General features: G+C 36.5%; 1 pseudogene; it reads left to right on the top strand.

Moving 5' to 3' along the window:
* The first annotated feature begins 1915 nt into the window (after positions 1 to 1915).
* LOC103208104 overlaps positions 1916 to 5213 on the top strand; it is an 8659-nt pseudogene continuing 5361 nt past the window's right edge.

Raw genomic sequence — 5213 nt, 5'->3', positions numbered from 1 at the left:
GAACTTGAAGTTCATTATGCTGAGTGAAATAAGTCAATCATAGGTGGACAAATATTGTATTAGTCCACTGTTGTGAAATGTTCCCTATCCTAAGGGAAGCTCATGTTATGATGTAAGATTTTTATACCCCAAATATTTACCAGAGCAAATCTTTGCAATTCAAGAAAGCTATTGTAAAAATAGGAGCTCTGGTAGCATAGTGCCTAAGACACTTGACTGTTAACCAGAAGGATGTCAGTTCAAACCCACCAGCCACTCCTCAGAAGGAAGGTTGGGCAATCCTACTTCTGTAGTGATTCTGCCTCGGAAACCCAAGGAGGGATCACTATGGGTCGGGGCTGACTCGATGGTACATAACAACAACAACAACATTGTAAAAAGACACACTTTTCTCCCCTAGATATTGTGAGATTTACATCTCTTTAATTCCAATTCCAGTAAAATAGTCCAGTTCCAGTAAAAAGCCAAAGTATCATAGATAAAGTTTGCACTAGAATACGGTTTGTCCTACTGTTTCAAGGAATTATAAAGTCCCTTGGCCTTCTATAGAACTACTAGTTCTGTCCAATGAGTCCAATTAAGATTTTCTCATGAGAATTGCAGGGTTTGCAAACTTCACTCACTGGGAAGTTTTGTATCTAGAGAGACCAGTCAGATCAATTTTGTGAAATATAAGTGATTAAAGCCGTTTTCAGACACTCAGAGGATGCAAAGGCAGTAATACTCATTATATTGTTGTTATTAGGTGCCAAAGAGTTGGTTCAGACTCATAGCAACCCTATGTGCAACAGTACAAAATACTGCCTGGTCCTGCACTATCCTCACAATCTTTGCCATGCTTAAGCCCATAGTCATAGCCACTGTGTCAAACTGTATCTTATGGAGGATCTTCCCTTTTTCACTGACACTCTACCTTACCAAACATGATAGAATTCTCCAGGAGCTAGTCCCTTCTTACAACATAAACAAAGCACAAAAAATGATGTCTGGCCATTCTCTCTTCTACAGGAGCATTCTGCCTGTACTTCCTCCAAGACAGACTTCTGGCTGTCTTCGGTATATTCATTCTTGCCAACATCACAATTTAAATACATCAATTCTTCAGCAGTCTTCCTTAATCTTTGTCCAGCTTTCACTTGAATATGAGATTACTTAAAACACCATGGATTACATCAGGTGCACCTTAGTCTTCAAAGTGACATCATTGCTTATTAACACTTCAAAGAGTAGTCTTTGTTTTGTTTTGTTTTTGCAGCAGATTTTCCCAGTGCAATGCATCATTTGATTTTGTGGTTATGGCTTCCATGGGCATTGGTTGTTGATCCTAATAAAATTAAATCCTTGACAGCTTCAGTCTTTCTTCCATTTTTTCATAATGTTGCTTATTGGTCTGTGAGGATTTTTGTTTTCTTTATGTTGAATTGTGATCCATATGGAAGGCCGTAGTCTTTGATCTTCATCAATAAGTGGTTCAAGTCTTCTTCTCTTTCAACAAGCAAGCAATGTTGTGTCAACTGCATATTGCAGGTTGTTAAGGAGTTTTCCTCCAATCTTGATGCCACATTCCTCTTCATATAATTGAGTTTCTAGGGTTATTTGCCTAGCATACAGATTGCATAAGTATGGTGAAAGGATATAACCCTAATGCATACCTTTCTCAATTTTTAACCATGTAGTATCCCCTTGTTCTGTTTGAGCTACTGTCTCTTGGTCTATGAACAGGTTGCTAATGAGCACAATTAAGTGTTCTGGAATTCCCATTCTTCACTATGTCATCCATAATTTGTTACAATGCACACAGTTGAATGCCTTTGCATAGTCTGAATGAGTGTGTCAAAAGGTCCAAACAAGGCAGCTAAAAGGTTATTTCATTAGTTTAAGCAAGAGATGAATGTATTTTAGATTTGGGGGTATGATGGGGAAAGTGAGAAATAGTTGCACAGAGAATATGTGCATTTAAGATATCTTTTTTAGATGAAATCTAAAGAATTTGGCGATAGTCTAAACAAAGGGACTCAAGAAGAATTAGCGTCAAGGATGTCTTCCTGTTTATGGCTTGTAAAACTGCTTGCTTTCTGAGCCCATTTCCTGAGACAAGGAACATAGTAATAAAACTGGGATTGGGGGGTTGGATAGGGTAAAATCTTAATTCATATTTGGACATATTAATTATAAAATACCTTTGGGGCTTCCAAATGGACAAGTGTAGCAGATAGTTGGGTAATTATATCAGTTAAGAGAGATAAGAGGAAGAAATATAAATTTATTCTAAACCCTATTAAGTGGTGTTTTATAAACATGATAGTGAAACATGAGGGCCAAAAGTGTAGTTTTAATTGCTACAACTAGTTGTGTCTGTGTGATTTAATGATTAGCTCAGAATGCCAGTAGAACAATTTTGACTTCATCCTACTGGGAATCCTTTAGAAGCATTGAGGGAATTTGAAAATCTATTAAAGAATAAGTTTGAAAATAAAAGATATGCTCTCTTGCTCCAATTTGAGTTTCCAAGGAAAATCAGTGCACAAGTGTTACTACCTTATTTATGTACCTTTTGCTACTTTAGGGAAACTAGCAAACTTCCTGTATCTCCATATTTTACAGAAACTGTATGGGAGTGCAGATCTTTTTATAATTGTACATTTGCAGTTTACATGATAACAAGGTGTCTAAACCAAAACCAACCAAACTCACTGCTGTCAAGTTTTGACTCATAGCAACCCCTCCTTGGGTTTCTGAGGCGGCATCCCTACAGAAGTAGATTGCCCAATCTTCCTTCGGAGGAGTGCCTGGTGGGTTTGAACCACCAGCCTTCTGGTTGGCAGTCAAATGCTTTAGGCAGTAGGCCACCAGAGCTTCCAACAAGGTGTCTAAGTAAAATAATTAAAATCCTAGGGAGGCTTTATTTTAATCAGTAATCAAAGTATGCATAGACAGAAATAAATATTTATCTGAAAATATCATTATTTTTATGTATTGGTAGCACATTTACTGGAGCTATTTTTTAAATAATAAACTTAGAAATGAAAATGGAAAAATTAAGTAATAATAATTCAATATTTTCAGTGTTTATTTTATAACATGAAAAGTTTTCTTAATTGAGACTTAAGCTATGGAGGTCAAATCTAGTTTATGTGCAGTTTTTCAGAGGGGACTAATGCCAGTTTAAAGTTTGTGGCTGGTTATAATAAAAAAATCTTTTTTAATTTTGTGCAATCCTGAGAATATAGGAAAAAGTCACTGAAGGCAACATAATTAGCTTCTTTGTGTTATCTATCACATAACCGTTGAGAGAAAATCAGCAAGGCTTCCTAATTCTTGGCTGTTTTACATTGTGGTGCCAATTATTTGATTATTCTTTGCAATGTTACAATAATTTGTAAAGGTCCACATAGTTGAATGTTTTTGCATAGTCAATAAAACACAGGTAACTATCTTTCTGGTATTCTTTGCTTTCAGCCAAGATCCATCTGACATCACCTATGATATCCTTCATTTCAAGTCCTCTTCTGAATCCAGCTTATATTTCTAGAATTTCCCTGTCAATATACTGCTGCAACCTTTTTTGGATTATCTTAAGCAAAATTTTACTTGAGTGTGAGCTTAATGCATTCTGTTGGATCACCTTTCTTTGGAATGAGTATAAATATGGATTTCTTCCAGTCAGTTGGCCAGGTCTTTCAAATTTCTTGGCATAGATGAGTAAGCACAGCATCCATTTATTAAAACTTCTCAATGGGCATTTTGTCAATTACCGGAGACTTGTTTTTTGCCAATTCCATTAGTGCAACATTGACTTCTTCCTTCTATATATTGGTTATTGATCATATGCCACCTCCTGAAATAAATGAGAAGTGACTTTTCTTTCTTTTTTTTTTTGTACAGTGACTCTGTGTATTCCTTCCATCATCTTTTGATGCTTCCTGCACCATTCAATATTTTGTCCATAGAAACTTCCATTATTCCAACTCGAAGACTGAATTTTTTTCTTCAGTTCTTTCAGCTTGAGTAATGCTGAGCATGTTCTTCCCTTTTTGTTTTCTACCTCCAGGTCTTTGCATGTTTCTTTATAATAACTGATTTTGTCTTCTTGAGCTGTGCTTTGAAACTTTGCTACCATTCATCTTTCATTTTGTCATACTGTGATGGTGTGTATATTGCTGTGAGTTTGGAGGCTATGTCACAGGTATTTCAAATACCAGCAGGGTCACCCATGGTGGACAGGTTTCAGCAGAGCTTCCAGACTAAGGCAGACTCAGAAAATGGAAGGGGCCATCCTTCTGAAAGTATTGGTTAGTGCAAACCTTATGAATAGCAATAAAACACTGTCTGATATACTACTGGAATACTTTATGAATAGCCTAGAAACATTGTCTAATATAATGCTGGAAGATGAGCTTCTCAGGTTGGAAGGCACTCAAAATACAACTGCAGAAGATCTTCCTCCTCAGAGTAGAGTTGACCTTAACAACATGGTCTTGCAAGAAATCTGTCATGCAATCCCATGTCATTTCTATCACCAAGGCCATCTTTTCCAACTACCAAAGCTTTTTCTGTTTCCTACTTTCGCATTCCAATCACCAGTAATAATCAATACATCTTGACTGCATGTTTGGTCAATTTCAGAGTACAGAAGTTGCTAAAAAATCTTCAATTTCTTCATCTCTGGCTTTAGTGGTTGGTGCTCTTTTTTCTTGTCATTTCTTCCATTTGCTTTAGCTACTTTCTGTTCAAGAGCAAGTTTCAGACTCTGTTCTGACATCCATTTTGGTCTTTTCTTCCATTCCTGTCTTTTTAATGGACTTTTGCTTTCTTCATAGATGATATTGTGGATGTCATTCCACAATTCATCTGGCTTTCAGTCACTGGTGTTCAATGTATCAAATCTATTCATTAGATGGTCTGTAAATTCAGGTAGGGTGTAGTCAAAGTTGTATTTTGGCTCTCTTGTAATTGTTTTAATTTTCTTCAGTTTCACTTGAACTTGCATATGATGGTCTTTTCCACAGTCAGCTCCTGGCCTTGTTTGGATTGAAGATATTGAGCTTCTCCATGCCTCTTTCCAGATATCGTTGATCTGATTCCTGTGTATTCCATCTGGTAAGGACCATGTGTATAGCTGATATTTATGTTGTTGAAAGAAGGAAATTGAATGAATAAGTTGTTGGTCTTGCAAGAAATCTGTCCTGCTTCACCAAGGATGATATTCAAGC

Source organism: Orycteropus afer, unplaced genomic scaffold, assembly GCF_000298275.1.
Source record: "Orycteropus afer afer isolate SDZICR_OR568_19922 unplaced genomic scaffold, OryAfe1.0 scaffold00412, whole genome shotgun sequence".
NCBI lineage: Eukaryota > Metazoa > Chordata > Mammalia > Tubulidentata > Orycteropodidae > Orycteropus > Orycteropus afer.
This window is presented reverse-complemented; position numbering and strand designations above follow the sequence as displayed.